The following is an 18,877-nucleotide window of genomic DNA, read 5'->3' as shown; positions in this document are numbered from 1 at the left end:
GAAACTCTTTGCAAGTCAACAAGTCAACGTGCTTCCTACCCATGTCATGCCTGCCATTCATTACCTGCTTCTAGAATCAGAGAGAGGCCCTTGGGAAGCGGACACAGGCCACTGGGCTGCTGCAGGATATTCTCATCTTGGCCTCACAAATGAGATCTCTTTGTTCCATTTTTCCATGCCCCAGGCCCCCCTATGTAATTCCATTATAATTTAAATGTGAAGTTTTTTTTTTTTAAGAGCAAAGTCAGACTGTCCTTTTAAAGTGGAGAGCCATAAAACTAGCCACTCCTGCTAGTCACAGAGAGTTCAGATACTCTAGATAAGAAAAATTCATGAGGAACACAGAGAGTTAGAGTAGGATTGTGTTATCCTTTAAGCATGCACACATGCTGTCAGTGTACATGGATATAAATATTAAGATGCAGTTGACCACAGCTTGCACTTCTGAGTTCCTTAGAAATCCTGTTATTTCGGTAGTAGATGCTTATTTATTGAACAAATAAGTAAATGCCTGTGAAATAAAGAACCCTGGAAAGGTGAGGGTGGGCTTCATGGAGAAAGTAGGAAGTTGTCTACAGCATTGCAGGGCACTGACCAGAATGCTGGGTAGAGTGAACTTTTCAATGTTGTTGTCAGAGCTAAGAAATAATAGAAATTGAAATAATAGTAATTCCCTTCTACTTCTTAGAAGATTATGGTGAGGGGCAAGGGAGATGTTTTGCTTTCTAGTGCTCTCTTTGAGGCTGAAGATAAGGAAGATGATTTTTCCGGTTGTTCCCTGATCAGTTTCAGTTCTACTGGGCTACCCTCTTAGATCTGAGATTGAGGCCACCACAGTGACCATGACAAGTGGCAGGGTTGTCCTCCAAGAACCCATCCTTGAGCTCTGCTGAAGGTGGGAATGTGGGACAGTTTCTTGGTGACTGTCTTTCCAGTGCTGACTCTCCTCCTAAGCACTTGTTAGCTATTAGACCTCAGGTGACGATATCTTCTTTATGCAGTGAGCAGATTATAGTGAAATGACCATAGTCTATTCTCTAGGGCTTTTGCAAGGAACCTTTCATTAAATCTTTGTAGAAAGTTTGATGTTTTCAAGCATACTTTTAAAAATAACACTGTTTTCCTTTACCAGGGTAGGAACGACCTCCTAGTGAAGACAGGGGTATGGGAAAGGTGCCATTTCTGCATGGGTTAGATTCATCTCAACCCATCTTGGTGTAAATTAGGGAAGTACTAGCGGCTCAAGATGGTTGATTTTATGTTTCCACTTGGCTGGGCCACAATGCCCACATATGTGGTCAAGTATTATTTTGGATGCTTCTGTGAGGGTGTTTTTGGATGAGATTAACATTTGAATCAGTTGATTTTGAATAGTTTCCCTTCAGTGATGTGAGTGGGCCTCACCTCATCACTGAAAGTCTGAAAAGAACAAAAGCCCCACCTCTTCCAAGCAAGGGGGAAAGAGTCCACCAGCAGCAGGTGGCCTTCAGTTCTTCCTGGATCTTCAGCCTGCTGGACAACTCTGCAGAGTTTGGACTTGCTAGTGTCCATGATTACATGAGCCAATTCCTTACAATAAATCAATATCTCTCTCTCTCTCTCTCTCTCTCTCTCTCTCTCTCTCTTTCGCGGTGTGTGTGTGTGTGTGTGTGTGTGTGTGTGTATGAATACATACGCACAATCTAGTATATGGTGTGTGTGTGTATATCCTAGAGGTTCTGATTCTCTGGAGAACCCCAGCTAAAACACTGATGTAACAAGTAATTCTCCACATTTCACTGGCTGAACACAACAGAATTGATAATTGTCTCAGGGTACAGCCCAATGCCAAGGTTCCTTATCAGGGGGCAGTTTTTCACCGTGTGGTAATTCAGGGACCCAAACTCTTTCATCCTATGATCCATTATCCCCCACCCCCACCCCCATTCTTCGTGTGCAGCCAGCAGGCAGGAAAGGAAAATGAGAGCAGAGAAGGCACATCTGTGTCCTCACCACCTCCGCCCAGATGTGACACTGTCATTTCCTTTCGCCCTCCACTGCCCAGAACCAGGAGAATGACCCGTTGAGAGGGATGCCTGGGCTGGGGAATGTGCTCCTCATCTGGACAGCCGCTTCCCAGCAGTGATTTTTTTTACCATGGAAAAGGAAGTGAGAATTGGAGAGCTTCCACAATCTTCCTCATACATACTCACTTTCTTGTGTTTACTTTTTAGGTTTACTCCACCTCAACGCTAATTCCTTTTGTTTTCTTTGATCCCATTTATTTCCCTCTGACCTTGCATAGAGTGTTTTCTGTCAACTTACTGAGAGCGCTGTGGTTTGAATGTGTCCCCCAAAAGTCCTGTGTTGGAAACTTAATCCCCAATGCATGGTGTTGGGAGGGGGCCCAGTGAGAGGTGATCAGGTCAGGAGGGCTCTGCGCAGTCAGTGGGGATCGCTGTTGTCACTGAGAGCAGGTTGGTGCAGGTGCAGCCCCTTGCTCTCCCTCTACATGTAGTGCATGCTTGCTTGCCCTCCTGCCTGTTGTGACACAGCAGAAGGCCCTTGAGGGATGTCAGCACCATGTATTTGGACTTGCCAGCCTCCAGAACTGTGAGAAATAATTTTTTTTAATTTAAAGCTACTCCGTCTGCAATATTATTATAGCAACAAAAAACAGACCAAGAACTGAACGCTGAACCTGCATCAGTAAACATTTCATAGATTTAACTTTTAATAAGGAAACCAAATAAGGGAGAGCACACCTGTAATCCCAGCTACTCAGGGGACTGAGGGAGGAGGATCACAAGTTTGAGGCCAACCTCAACAATTTAGAGAGACCCTGTCTCAAAATAAAAAGGGATGGGGATGTAGCTCAGTGATAGAGCATTTGACTAGCATGTACAAGGCCATCACTGAAAAAAAAAAAAAAAAAAGAGAGCCTTTTTTTTTCATAAGGGAAACAAAGTGAACACAAACCAAAAGGTTAGATAACAATAGAAGACAGTATAGTAGTATGTATGCCAAGAGCAGGACAGATGGTAAGCACAATAGGTGTCCAAAAGAGGGAAAGAACTCTTAGGTTGTCATGTTCAGAGAAAGCACTTAAAAAAGTACAGTTGAACTGGGGCCTTAAGTATGAGAGGAATCAATGGCAGAGGGGGATGGGAGGGCTTTTCAAGGTGGGCAAATAGGTGAAATGAGCAAGAAAAGAAAGAAGGGAATGAGAAAGTAGTCTTTGAGGTTGAGTCAACAAATCAGTCTGACAAGAGGGAAAACTAGGAGAATATGGCTTTTTTTTTTTTTTAAAGGCAAGTTAAATCTGGATTGCATTCGAGCTGAATTAAAATAGTGTGTAATATTGCCTTTTTCATCCCTTATGTTAGTAATTTGAGTTCTCTCTCTTCTTCTCTTCGTTAGCATGGCTAAAGGTTTGTCAATCTTGTTTATTTTTTCAAAGAACCAACTTTTAGTTTTGTTAATTTTTTCGATAGTTTCTTTTGTTTCAATTTCATTGATTTCTGCTCTGATTTTAATTATTTCTTGCTTTCTGCTGCATTTGCTATTGTTTTGCTCTTCCTTTTCTAGGGCTTTGAGATGAAGTGTGAGCTCATTTATTTGTTGGTTTTTCCTTTTTTTGAGGAATGACCTCCAGGCGATGAATTTCCCTCTTAAAACTGCTTTCATTGTGTCCCATAGATTCCGATAGGTTGTGTCTGCATTTTCATTTATCTCTAAGAATTTTTTGATTTCCTCCTTTAATGTCTTCTGTAACCCTTTGATCATTCAGTAACATATTGTTCATTTTCCATGTGATATTGGATTTTCCCTTCCTTCTTTTATCATTAATTTCCAGTTTCAATCCATTATGATCAGATAAAATGCATGGTATAATCTCTACCCCTTTATATTTATTGAGGGTTGCCCTATGGCATAATATATGGTCTATTTTTGAGAAGGATCCATGTGCTGCTGAGGAAAAAGTATATCCATTCGATGATGGTTGGTATATTCTATATATGTCAGTTAAGTCTAGGTTATTGATTGTGGTATTGAGGTCTATAGTTTCTTTATTCAAATTCCTTAACAGGACACCCATAGCACAAGAGTTAATAGCAAGAATCAACAAATGGGACTTACTTAAACTAAAAAGTTTTTTCACAGCAAGAGAAACAATAAGAGAAGTAAATCGGGAGCCTACATCATGGGAACAAATTTTTACCCCTCACACTTCAGATAGAGCCTTAATATCCAGAGTTTACAAAGAACTCAAAAAATTAGACAATAAGACAACAAATAACCCAATCAACAAATGGGCCAAGGACCTGAACAGACACTTCTCAGAGGAGGACATACAATCAATCAACAAATACATGAAAAAATGCTCACCATCTCTAGCAGTCAGAGAAATGCAAATCAAAACTACCCTAAGATACCATCTCACTCCAGTAAGATTGGCAGCCATTATGAAGTCAAATAATAACAAGTGCTGGAGAGGATGTGGGGAAAAGGGTACTCTTATACATTGCTGGTGGGACTGCAAATTGGTTCGGCCAATTTGGAAAGCAGTATGGAGATTCCTGGGAAAGCTAGGAATGGAACCACCATTTGACCCAGTTATTGCCCTTCTTGGTCTATTCCCTGAAGACCTTAAAAGAGCGTACTACAGGGATACTGCCACATCGATGTTCATAGCAGCACAATTCACAATAGCTAGACTGTGGAACCAACCCAGATGCCCTTCAATGGATGAATGGATTAAAAAAATGTGGCATTTATACACTATGGAGTATTACACAGCACTAAAAAATGACAAAATCATGGAATTTGCAGGGAAATGGATGGCATTAGAGCAGATTATGCTCAGTGAAGCTAGCCAATCCTTAAAAAACAAATACCAAATGTCTTCTTTGATATAATGAGAGCAACTAAGAATAGAGTAGGGAGGAAGAGCAGGAAGAAAAGATTGACATTAAACAGAGGCACGAGATGGGAGGGAAAGAGAGAGAAAAGGGGAATTGCATGGAAATGGAAAGAGACCCTCATTGTTATAAAAAACTACATAAAAAAGGTTGTGAGGGGAATTGGAAGAAAAATAAGGAGAGAAATGAATTACAGTAGATGGGATAGAAAGAGAAGATGGGGGGGAGGGGGATAGTAGAGGATAGGAAAGGTAGCAGAATACATCAGTCACTAGTATGGCATTATGTAAAAATGTGAATGTGTAACCTATGTGATTCTGCAATCTGTATTTGGGGTAAAAATGGGAGTTCATAACTCACTTGAAACTATTGTTCGAAGTGTGATATGTCAAGAGCTTTGTAATGTTGTGAACAACCAATAAAAAATAAATAAATAAAATAAAATAAAATAGTGTGTAAGTAACAGAGGTCCTTAGAAGATTTTTTGCATGGCAAAAGAAATATTTTGGAAAAATAATAGAGTGGTGTGCAGGATGGTTCAGAGGGAACAGAACCTTTAGGACCCTGATTATTCAGTCCTGTGGTTGTGTCATTCAGAACGTTTTTAGTTTGCATGCGTAAGAAATACAACTTAAAGTAGTAAAAAAGGGAAGTCCTTGGTTTATGTAAGAGGGAAATCTGGGTTGCATCTGTTTTAGGCATGACTAGATCCAAGAGCAATCACAGTGTTTGCTCTCTCCATCCCTCACACTCTTGACTCTGCTTGCCGCCTTTGCTGCATGTTGGGCCGAGCGACACTGACAGCTCCAACCTCACATCCCCATGGCTTTGCAAGTGTAGCAGAAAGAGAGAGACTTCTGAGGTAATGCCTGCAGGGAAGTTTATGGCTCTGATTTGGGTCTTATGTGCCTCCTTGGACCAAAACTCTCTCCGTAGGGATGAACAACTGTGGCCAGCACTGTGCCATGTGCCCTAGGGTAGAAAGTTTTTAGTATTTGAGGGGGACTGGTATAAGGGGCTTGCCAGTCCCATAAGAAACATTAAAATGAGTCCACCATGAAAAAAGAAAGATTCTGTGAAAGATTCTGTTATCAGGCAAAGGAAAGAGGCACAGGCCAGTACAATCTAAATTTTTAAATTTGTTTTCCTTTTTTTTTAAGAATTCAAGTTTCTCATTACCAAATAGCTTGAGTACTTTTTTTTTTTTTTTTTTGGCTGCATAATGTTTTGCTAATAGGTTAACCACATCCTATGGGTAACACATCACCTAGGCTAGTGCTGAGCTTACACTTAACACTCAATTCTATGAATTCTACTTCATCCTGCCATTTGAATTCCCCATCCCTGTCCTATGAACAATGCCTTCTGCTTCCTTGCCTGGCCTACTGAAACAAGCTCCCTTTGGGGACTTCTATCTCCAATCTCTGTTTTTTTCCAACTCATACACAAACTACTAAAGTTATCTTCCTAAAACAGGTCAGGTCGTGACAGACCTTGAATAGAACAAATTCCACGGGCCTTAATATGGTAATGCAGTAGTTTGTTTAATGTCAACAAATTCCTCTCTTTCTGGTACCAGTATGCTCCTCTGCAATGTGACCTTGCTGCTTCTCCCAGGAGAAATGGAGAACACTTTCCCACCCCTTAAGCCTGGTCTGACCTTGTGACTTGGTTTGGCAAATTAAATGCAGTAGACATGATGTAAGAGTTCTGAAGTTTAGGCATAACAGGCCTGGCAAGTTCAGGCTCTCTGGTTTGGATAGCTGCCCTGCCTGAGTCGCCAATGGAAGGAAGCCATCCTGGCCTACAAAAGGACCAGTGGTCGTGCGGAGGAGAACCGAGGCACTCTAGCCAACAACCAAGAGCCAACATCAACTCCCAGACATGTGAATGAGGACACCTTGGGCCTCCCAGCCCGGCTGACATGAACAGTTTGCAGGTACATTAATGAGCTGAGGAACACACAACCCACCTATAGCATTATGAGAAATAAACAAATCATTGTTTTAAGCCACAAAGCTTTGGGGTGGTTCATTATGCAGCAACAGATAACTGTATCAGGTAGATGCACAGGATTTGTCTGAAAGTGAAGAAGATGTTTAGAATGAGTCTCATCCATTGGTTTAAGGAAATAGATGAGTTCAGACCAAGGTGGGATAAGCCCCGGGAGCCTTCGGGGCATTCCAGTAGAATGTCCAGGGAGAGGTGGAGGGTGGATCAGAGATGTCTGGATCAGTTTCAGCAGTTGAGAGTAGATTGTTAGCAGGACCACCTAGGGAGTGAGAGGAGGCAGAAGCCAAATGTCAGAAGGCAAAGCCTTGGGGAACGCTAACATTTAAGGATGGGCAGAGGAAGGGAAGCCAGTAGAAAGGATTGAGTTTTGCAATGCAACTAAAAAGGGATAGGATATATTTATGTACTTTGGCTTTATACTTCACTTTTTCTCAGTCATAAAAGGAGGGTTAAAAAAAAAAAAGTCAGTAGGAGAGGCAGAGAAGATACCCAGGGTGATATGTAATGCAAAGAAGTCCCCTAACTACTCATTCTCAGGATGTGAATAACCCTGGAACACAACAGGCCAGCGATGAGACCTGTAGTTGCCGTCCAGGTTTCTGGGGAAATGCTTAGCTAAGAAGCAGAGCAAACCACATGGAGAAAGCGACCAACCAGGCTTGCTACCCACACTCTGCTTTCCCTGAGACAGAGGTCTGAGGAAAACCCAAACAAATGGGGAGAAAAATAGACAACTTAGACATTCTAATCCATGCCAGGGGAGATAGAGACGTGCAGAGACAGCTCCCAAAAAGGCAGAAATCAAAATATACAGAACAGAGACAACACAGTGAGGGCTGAGATAAGGGTGCGTGAAAAGGTGTGTTTCTTAAACTGTCTCACCCCTTCTTCACCTTCTTGTCCCCCACAGTCACAACATCAGTGTAGCTTTATGGACAACTTACCGTCCTATGGGAAACTTGATGATCCCATTTCTATTTCAGGGCATAGGTATGTAATTATGTATTTAAAGTAGCAGAGCTGTTGTGCTGTTTATAGTATGTGGGGTGTGTGAGTGTGTGTGTGTGTGTGTGTGTGTGTGTGTGTGTGTGTGTGTGTACAGTAATCACAGTGTATCCATATAAAAACTCACCTGTCCCTGATCTCATTTTACAATTTGTTTGACTTTAGGTTTTTTTTTTTCTTTTTTTTCAGTTCTTGGGATCAAATCCCAGGGCCTTGCACACGTTAAGCAAGCACTCTACCACGGAGGCACATCTCCATCCTCATTTGACATTTTGACAGGACTGCAGTATTGTTGGCAACTCTGCCTCTTAACTAAATATTCCATTTCACAAACACAAACTGGGCACGCACAATGTGAGGCTCTGCAGGGCACACACAGGTATGGGCGGTGGCGTTCAGGTAAGCCAGCCATCCAGAAAAAGAAGATCTGAGTTATAGCATTGGCAAGTTTTTGTCGTATAAATACTCCCATCATGACTGATGTCAAGCTACCAGTGGTTTAATAACTGGCTCATATAAATCCTAAGGACTCAGCTGCCCTGGGACAAAACTGAAGAATGAGGAAATCTAAGAGACTCCAGACAATGACCAGTGCCAACTCCCAGCTGTGTGTGAAACCATGTTGGTCCTTCCAGTCCAGCTGACTCCCAGCTGAAGTATGCCCAGGGGATATCAGCATAAGATCTTCTCCCCCAAATCAAGGAATCCTAAGAAATAACAGGTTGTTGTGTTAGGCTACTAAGTTTTGAGGGTGGTTTGTTGCCCGGCAATTGTCAACTTGATACCCACATGGTGCAGGTTGCATGAGGAAGGGTCTATATTGATGCAAGAGGCTTTGAGTCTTTCCTTCTTCTTTTATGCTTTCCCGGACCTATTCACAGGCTGTCATGGGAGGTTCAGTCTTTCCCTTGGTTTCACTAAGACTTCCTGGACTCCTGGTACTGAGGGTAAGCACTAACGGCTCCTAGGCTTTTGCCTTTTTGAGTATGCTGCCAGTCCCATCTTTAATCAGACTGGGGGCTAGACAAAATGAAGATCCATATTTTCAGACAGGTGCTTTAGGAAACTTTGTTTATTGAAAAATCAGGACTGTTGGTTTCATCAAGTGAGGAGAATTGGAACCTCTAGAAGCCAGACCACTCAGGTAGACGTCACGTCGGAACACAGCCCTTGTCTGTTTTACTGTCTCCTCTAGAGGCAGGTATTTCTTATCGGTTCTGCCATCAGTGATAGACTTTGAACAACTATAACTGATTTAATAAATAGTGACTTGATACAGTAATGAAGATCTCAAATCCATTTTTTCAAAAATACCTTGTGCTGGAAGTCAGTATTTGGTGTGTGGATCATACCCTCTCTTCTGAACACTTGGACTGAGCAGACCCTGGTGAGCCTCCTCTAGGGGATTTTATCCTATCACAGATCTCAAAAGATAAGATCAATTCCTTTGGACTTTGTACCTTTACCAGATGCAAAATACTGGTGATTCCAAAATAGGAACTCTGTAACAAAACAAAACAAAATCTCTTCAAAACATCAATTTCCCAGAGCAAGTGAATAATTATCACAAAAGTCAAGACAATGTCTTATTTTGGGAAGAGGAATAATAGGGTTAGTGATCAGGGAAGGAGAAGAAGCCTTTGGGTAATATTCTAATTCTTACCTAGTAGTAGGATTATAGGTATTTTCTCTGTAATAATTTTTTTCAGTATTTTGTAGTTGTAGATGGACACAATACCTGTATTTATTTATTTGTTTGTTTGTTTGTTTGTTTTATGTGATGCTGAGGATCGAATCCAGTGCCTCACACATGCTAGGCAAGTGCCTGCCACTGAGCCACAACCCCAGCACTTCTATAATAATTTTTTAAAATATGCATGAAATATTTTTTCAGCAGTAGGGATTGAGCCAAAAGGTATTTTACCACTGAGCTACATCTCCAAATTTTTTGAGAAAAGATCTCCCTATGTTGCTGAGGCTGAGCTCAAACTTGTGGTTCTCCTACCTTAACCTCCTGAGTTGCTGGGATTACAGGCATATGTCCCAGCACCTGACCAATATTCATGCAATTTTTATGCTCTTTGTGAATTTTAAATCATAATAAGAAAAAAAGTCAAATTTAAAGTACAGAGGCTTTGAGTCTCTTTGACATAGAATGGGGTTATGTTCTGATAACCCATAGTAAGTTGAAAATGTCCTAAATTGAAAAATTATTTAATCTACCTTATCTATCAAACAGCATAGCCTCACCTACCTTAAACATGCTCAGACATGATTTTACAATGAAGACTTAAACTTCTTATACAATCTATTAAAGACTGTATTAAAAGTGAAAAACAGAATGGTTGTATGGGTACGTATCATGCCACTGTACAATCAAAAAATCACATCTACTCATTATGAGTCCAGGACCATCTGTAATGCATTCTGCAATCGTATTTCTTATGTGTATCAGTGGAGAGCTTATTAGAAATGAAGAATCTTGACCCCACCCCAGACCTAGTGTACCTACTGATCCCCGGATGTTTTGTCTGCCCATTAAAGATTGAGAAGCACTGTCCAAGGTTAAGAATTACTAGTTACTAGCCTTAAGATATGAGGAAAGTCTCATTATCCTTGTGCCTAAGTTCCATCTTTGAAATAGCACAATAAATTCAGATCTGTCCTCCTTCCCAGGCTACTGTGAAGATGATGTGAGATGATAAGTGTGAAAACACTTTGGGGGTAAAAAAACAAAAAAAAGCAGCGAAGGTATTGCCATCACCTGGGGATACAGTTGAAAGAATCAACTGTAAAGAAATAACTGTCACCATCCTCTAAATTCCATGCTTTCTGAAGTATTTTCAGTTCCATTTTCTTGACAGTCTTGTGCTTCTTTGTGCTCTGTCCAAACTTGCTTCCCTCCCTGTCTTCAGGATATTAGCAACCAGGTACAGGTCCTGCTTGCCCTTGGTAAGGTCTCTGAAGCAGACTATGTCCTTCAAACAGCAGAGGGTCCTCAACTTAGCTTTCTGACAAACCAAACCAAACGGCTGTGTCTGCTGTGTGACAATAGTGCCTGACCTCACTTGGGCAGCAGTGAGCTCCAATAGGAACAGGGAACACCAGGCAGGCCTCAGATACTTTGGGTTGTTTGTGATTCTTTTGTTCTATTTTTTAAAAAAATATTATTTAGTTGTTGATGGACCTTTATTTTATTTATTTGTACGTGGTGCTGAGAATTGAACCCAATGCATCCTTCACACAAGCTCGGCAAGAACACTACCACTGAGTCACAATCCCAGCCCCTCGTTTGTTCTATTTTTGAAGTTTATTTTTTAAATGTTTCTTAAGTACAAAGAGCTAGCATATGTCTTTTGCTGAGTAGATATCATAGATAACCCATTCCAGAATGACTCCACCCACTTGATGAAGCCTGTATTCTGTGCACACTGACAGAAACAGAAGCCCATTTCGAGGCTGTGTCTACCAATCCAACCATGTGGGTTTGAGCAGAGGTGGCAAGAGTGAGAACCTTAGTCAAAGTTTTAAAGGTGAGCTCCAGTGGACCTACAGGTGACCCATCTCTTAAAAGAAAGCAATAGGTGGACACAGTCTTCAAGGTGCCATTTTGGTAGCAGATACCAGCCCTCACTAGACCCCAAACCTACCAGTACCTTTGTCTTGGGCTTCCTAGCTCCCAAGAACAGTGAAAAATAGATTCCCATTGTTTATAAATTTCTTTTAAAAAGTAATCTGTGCTTTCCACACTGTAAAAACTAAAAAAAAAAAAAAAAAAAAGTTGATAAATATGGGCATTTTTTCAAATCAGACATTGAGTCTTCTAAACTTTGAAAAACACTTAAACAATTTACAAAAATCTAAATGAACAGCAATTAAAGCACTTATTGGTAGAGCTGGCCCAGGTTTCTTGCATTAGAATCCTTCTGCTGAGTTTCAAGAGTTAACATACTGTTTACATTTTAAGGATGCAGCATATAAAGGCTAGACAATCAGTTCTTGTGCCTAATTACACTTTCATCTTAACACACACCTGAGGGCCAGCCTGCACCAGTTCTAAACTTCATTGTATTTGTGTTCTGTCACTACAACACAGAGAGATGTAGGGTCGTGTGTGTGTGTGTGTGTGTGTGTGTGTGTGTGTGTGTGTGTGTGAGAGAGAGAGAGAGAGAGAGAGAGAGATTATGATTATATTAAAAAGAAAGAAGAGGAGGAGGTGAAAAAGAAGAGGTGTTTAATGAAATTGCTCAAAACCCTTTTCCAGGCCCATGTTTTAGAGTTACCCCCTTTGGTCCAATCCTAGCACTACCAATTATTAGTTGTTAGACTTTGGGCAAGTTATTTAACTCATTCAACTGGATCTATATGTTCACATTTGTACAATGGGGGGGGGGAAACATAGGATCTGTTCAATAGGCTTATTTTAATACTTAAATGATTTAAATCATGGTGCTGGCATGTGATACAAGTTCCATATGTATTAATTACAAAATGATTTAAGAAAGGGACTAGATACCAACTTTGGGGGGGGGGACCATCAAAATAGGATCTGGGGTTTTTAGCTTAGTGGTAGGGTGGCTTGCCTAGTATGTACAAGGTTTTGTGTTTGGTCCTAGCACTGTAAGAAAGGAAGAGAAGACAGGAAGGAAGAAGGGAAATATACAGAGAGAAAAAAGAGAAAGAAAGATCAAATGTATTAATGTCTCTATCATGAATACTGGTACTTTAATGATAGTGTTTGCACAGAAAAGAGTTAACCCAGCAGTCTAAACTACCATCCCTGAGAAGTCCTGCTTGCAAGGTTGGCCGTTGGTTGGTGTCTGGGAATATAGATTTTGCAAGGGTTCCCATCAATAACTGATAAGAGTGGCTCACTGTGCCTAAGCTGTTTGTGCAAACAATATGGTTTATGATGAACACCTGCTTTCCTTTGAGGAGTCTGGAATTTGCATGTGTGCCAAGGAGAGTCTGCCTGCATGACTAGTTCCCAATAAAATCTTGGGTGCTGAGTCTCTAATGAGTGTTTCTGGTTGACAACCATTCTCACCTGTGCTTATTGAAGAACTCATTGCTGGACGTATGTCCTTTGTGACTCTCCTGGGACAGACAGGGCCCTTGGGAGCTTGGGCCTGGTTTTCCCCAGGCTTCACCCCATATTCCTTTTTTGTTTGCTGGTTGTTGTGGCCTCTTTTTGCTACAGTGAGTCACAGTTGTGAGTGCAATTGCATGTGGATCCCAGGAGTCCTCCTGGGGAATCAGAAAACCTGGGGTTGATAGTGGGGGTCTCCCACTGTAGTGCTGAACTAGTTACCTCTGCATGAAACATTTTTTGGGGGGTGGGAATGCTGGTATAGAAGCATTACCTATGTAGGTGAACATATCATTTCTATAAAAAGACTCAGAGGATCTAAAATAAATATTCTTGAGCAAGTAAAAAATGCTGCCCAGCAGTAATATCCTGTCATCAGTGAATCTTTTTTTTTTTTTTTTTTTTTGGTACTGAAGATTGAACCTAGGGGTGCTTAACCATTGAGCCACATCTTCAGCCCTTTTTTATATTTTATTTAGTGACAGGGTTTCATGGAGCTGCTAAGTGCATCACTAAGTTGCTGAGGCTGGCTTTGAGCTCACAATCTTTGTGCCTCAGCCTTCCAAGTTGCTGGGATTACAGGCATGCACCACCACACCAGGCAGTGAGCCTTCTTTAAAATTATAAGGACATAAGAACTTCAATGCTATAAAATTTAGCTGTGTTGCCTAGAGTGAAGCAGAAAGTAGCAATGCTGTAATTTACAATTTTTAGGTAATTATATATTAAAAGCTCTGCGGCTCAGTCCTCCCACCCCAATGTCATTTACCCTTCCATTAGGGCTTGATTTCCTTCCCAGGGTAAGAGAAACTAATTGCAATATTCAGTCACAAATCCTGTAAGTTTTAAAAGTTACATGTTAATGTACCATGTTATAGATGTTTCTAGTCTATATTGTCAGCATCCATTGAAACATTCAGCAAAAATCAGTTGAATACCTTCCACATGCCAGGCAAACATGTAAAATTCTTTGGTTTAACATGAATCCTGAAGTTTTTATTATAATACACAGAAGTCGGTTTAAAAGTCCTTATGAAGCAAACCTCTCACATCCCGCTATTTTATTTTCTGTTGGAGATGATCAGTAAAACCATGTATTTGAGTTGTGTTGTACTGGGCTTTGTATCAAATGAACTAGTCAAGAGTATTGTTTTTCATTCCGTTGATGGAATGCAGATTTCCCATTAAAAAGCAAATCTTCATTTTAAAAAGTTTTAATAAAATGGTGCTTCTCTCCAGTTGGTTAAATTAAAAAAAAAAAAATGTTCTATGTGAGACTCTTCTCCAGATCTCGGCAAAGAACATTTTCATTTGAGGGTGAGCTGATTGCATTGGTATTTAACTCACAAGCATTTGTCCACTCTGGGGAGGGAAGCAAACCCTGTAGCCTTCTGGTTTGCATAACAGTGCGGTGAAGATCTGATGTTGGATTTTTGCTGGGCAGACAGCCCTGCCCTGGGAGTGCTGACAGATTTCAGGGAATGCCTGTGCCCAAACGGTTAATATTTTCCTCTTCAGTTTTGGAAATGAGACATTCCCGATTGCCTTGTTACTCCACCCTTTCTGGTTTTTTGAGGCAAATTGGAAGTCTTATGTTATATAACTGGCAGAAATGGTGGAGACAGATGCTAAATTCATCCAAATTGCCACCAAAAGCAATGCATTAAATAAAACAATATTCTCCTTCTGGGCATGGGTACTACTAAAACCCTGGGTCAGGAATAAAAATTTAAAAGGTGGTCCTCGCCCTCCAGGAGCAAATAATTGGGTTTTGGTTTTTTTTAATCAATGCTTTTTGGTGTCAAGAAGCAGAAGGCACTTGGGCTGGTTCATGCAAAGCCAGGGATTATTATAAACAAGGGAAGAAAACCTTTTGGGTCTCAATGAGGGACTGAACACAAGAAGTGAGTGCCAACAGGAACCCATATTACTGTCCTTGCCTCCTGGAGGCCCATCTATTTCTCTGCTGCTTTTTCTCTGAGCCTCTACTTCATGCTCATTCCCTGCTGACCAGCTAAATCAGCGTCAGACTAGTTCAGACTGCATGTTGAACCTGTCTATCACTCTTCCTCTTCTACGGGAGGAGAGTTTTAGCTGGACAGATAATTACTCAGCTAAAGAATTTCTTCCAAGTTTCCTCTGCCACAACTGTAGACATTTATTCAACTCTGGCCAATGCAAGATGTAAAATTTCCAGGTAATGTTCTTAAATAAAGAAGAGTGAGATCCTCCTCTTTTTTTTTTCCCCCTTGCTGACTAGTTGTAAGCTAACATGACATGAAAAGTTACTGTTTTTGACCTAGGGATGGAAGCTGCAGGTTGAGGATGGCAGAGCAACAAGATGGAAGGAGCCCGGGTCCCCAACTCCATGGAGCTCATGTGATTATTAACCCTTCCCAGTCTATTTAGGTTCAAACTATTATACAAAAGAGAAGATTTGTATGTCATTTGAGCTTGAATTATATTGGGTTTTATTTTAAAAGTTAGAACCTATAATTTAACTAATACACCTACTTTCTCTACTTTTCTACGTAGGAGATGGAAAATGAAAGCTGTGTCCCTTCTAAGTTTACGAGGCCTCATTAGAAGTGATAAACAAGAATTCCAACTTCAACTATCCAGGCAAGAGAATTGACTGGCTGTCTTCAGTCAATTCTAAACTAAGAGGGGTGAGTTGGAGAATATAAGCCTAGCTACTGGTGCTCCCCCAGCCTCTGGGGGGTGTGTAGTGGAGATTCCATTTCTCTATAGAGTTTCATCTATGTTATGGACCCATATTTATGTACTGAGACCAACCATTTCTAAAGGCATATATGTTGTCTTAGAAATAAATAATTTATAACACGGAAAAGCCAAACAATGCATTAAGCAGATAAGTGAGTGAGAAGGGAAACTTGGAAATTGGAAAGGAAACCTCTCTCTCTTTTTCACCTCCTTTGGATGTGAGAGTAGAATGGCTAGCTAGGGAATGATCTTGTCCTCTCACATAGACCTTCCAAAGATGCTGTTTTGTCAGAGGATGACAGCTGGAATAATCTGCAGCATTGGCAGCAGTAGGAGAAGAGATTTAATGTAGTTGATTTTCTGTGGTTGTTCACAGTCTCGTGGTGATGGAAGGTGCACGTTTTTTCCAAGGGACCAAGAAGCTGCTGGAGGTTTAGTTCTCTCAGCAGCAATACGATGCAAACCAAGGGTCTGAGGATCTTCGCACTATCCCAAGATCTGAATGAGATGCACTTTTGAAGGATGCGCAATGTTCAATCACAAGTGTGACAAAAACTGACAATCAGGAAGCTTATATACTCAGCGAGAGCAGCATGTTTGTCTCCAAGAGATGTTTCCTTTTGAAGACATGTGGTACCACTCTCTTGCTGAAAGCGCTGGATCCCCTGTTGAAGCTTGCTAGGGATTACAGCAGGTTTGACTCAATTCAAAGCTTCTTTTATTCTCGCAAGAATTTCATGAAGACTTCTCATTAAGGATGCCCACACCAGAATTTCTGAGAAGAAATAGATTTTTTTTTTCAAATGGACCAGCATTTTGTATGGGACATATGAATTCTGACTGTTGGTACTTGTATTCTCTGGGTTTCCCAGAGAGTCGGATAATAAGTCAGCCAGATCAAACCCTGGAAATTTTGATAAGTGAGCTTGATCCAGTAGTTACGGACCAGTTCTACATGAAAGATGGTGTTACTGCAAAGGACGTCATTCATCAACGTGGAATTTGTGATCTGATGCCAGGTTCTGTCATTGACACCACAGTGTTCAATCCTTGTGGGAGTATTCAGTGAATAGAATGAAATCGGATGGAACTCATCGGACTGTTCACATCACTCCACAACCAGAATTTTCTTATGTTAGCTTTGAAACAAACATAAGTCAGATCTCTCTTATGATGACCTAACCGGGAAAGTTGTGGAAGTCTTCAAGCCAGGAAAATTTGTGAGCACCATGTTTGTTAATCAGAGTTCTAAATGTCACACAGCGCTTTCTTCACCCCAGAAGATTGAAGGTTTTAAATGTCTTGATTGCCAGAGTGCTATGTTCAATTATTACAATTTTGTTTTTACCAGTTTTGCCAAGAAGCAGCAACAATAGCAGAGTTAATTAAGGAAAATGAAGAAAAAAACACAAAAAGAGAACACACAGAGAAGGTTTGGTGGCTGCTTTATAGATGTTGGTACTGGAGGCCGTGTTTTTCATAACCACCACCTGTAGTTGCAGAAAGCCCTAGATGTTGTGATCATTTTGGAGTGTATGCATTATTATAACAAGGAGTTAGATATCTTGCATGAATGTTCTCTTCTACGTTTAGGTATTGTATGCCACTCTTGTCATAAAATTGAAGTGCATGTGGAAAAAATTTTTTAACTATATGAGACTTTACAACACTTGTGAAAACAATTCAATTTGGTTCACAGTATACTATTTCTGCAAGTGTTGTCCAAAATTCCCCTCAGACAAGGCTTTTGTCCTCATTAGGTATTGGCCTCAGCCTAACCATCTGGGACTGTTCTATTAAATTGCTGACAGAATTTTATATCCAGTTGCCTCCACTTTCTAGAACAAATTCTCTACTAATGTTATTGAAGCCAGTTTCTACTTTATACAGATGTTTTGTGCAACATCAATTAAATTTTTCTTTCCCAAGACAAGTCTTTAGAAAATGGATCCCATTACTCATTTTGTGTATTACTATTTCAATAATTGTTTCTGCATTTGGAGTCCTTTGATTTCTTCTCTCAACCTGGTGTCTTCCCCTCCAGCCCCACAAATGAAGCAATACACTTATGTTGTGGGTTTATATACTAATCTTATACCCCGGGTGGGGAAATGGGGAAAAGTCTCTGGGCTTAATTTTCTTTGAAGGGCATATTAATTTGGCCTCTTTTTTTATTGACATAGGATATTTTGGAAGATAAGTGACAAAATTAAACATCTCCCACAAAAGATTTTTAAGCATCTCCAATGTTGACTAGCAGGGAGGAGGCATAGAGTTATAGATGGAGATTAGGGTCTATGACTGAACTGTACATTGTGCTCTGTAATAAATGAGATTAGCTTCTAATGAAGTACCATGCCTTTACTAACTTGCTAAGAAGTGGTATAAAAGGACTTTTATCACTAAGTAATATAAGTAGGGAAATTTAACAGATAGGTTGCCTGGATTCATTAAGTCCTGTCATCTTGGATCATTGACTTAACTTTTAGTAGCCATTTCCAATAATTTCCTTTAATAGGACATTGTAAACTTTGGTTCAAAGCAGAATCTGTGGTTTTCCATCTTAAGGCAGAAATTCTGTGATTGACACATGTGAGTACTCTGACTTCATTTGTTCCTGTATCATCTTTCTTCCACCATGACATTCACAGGATAGAATGAATGACTGCCCAGAATGAAAACTGTCCAGGTTATTCAGATATTACCATGTAGCAGAATGGATGGATAGATTAAAAAACATTAAAATCCTAAAAATATCCAGTGGAAAATGACTAGTAATACAGGCTTTTAAGAGTTGGGATCTTTTAGCTATATTTGCAAATACTGTGATATTTAAGCAACTGAGAGAACAGCAAAATTGACTGTATTTTGTCTTTCTTAAATTCACAATATTTTCTGGATAATTTCTGGATTGATGCAGTGATGCTTTGTTCCTTGAATAATTACAAATGAAACATGTTTTTTTTCAGTGTTTCTAAACATAAAATATACTTATTTGAAATCAAGTCGTTGGACACTGTTTTGACTTATATCTCAAGCATACTGCTGATGAAATGTTTCATTAGCGAAGCTATCCACCAACTTGATCAGTTTGATTCTGTAATGAGCACAGCACCTAATGTTTTGCTCTGTTGTGAGGACCTAT

At 40.3% G+C, this 18,877-nt stretch overlaps 1 pseudogene; it reads left to right on the top strand.

Moving 5' to 3' along the window:
- Positions 1-15,217: 15,217 nt before the first annotated feature.
- LOC101974286 (S-adenosylmethionine decarboxylase proenzyme pseudogene) lies at positions 15,218-18,580 on the top strand (annotated as a pseudogene).
- Positions 18,581-18,877: the final 297 nt, after the last annotated feature.

This window comes from Ictidomys tridecemlineatus, chromosome 11 (genome assembly GCF_052094955.1).
Source record: "Ictidomys tridecemlineatus isolate mIctTri1 chromosome 11, mIctTri1.hap1, whole genome shotgun sequence".
NCBI lineage: Eukaryota > Metazoa > Chordata > Mammalia > Rodentia > Sciuridae > Ictidomys > Ictidomys tridecemlineatus.
This window is presented reverse-complemented; position numbering and strand designations above follow the sequence as displayed.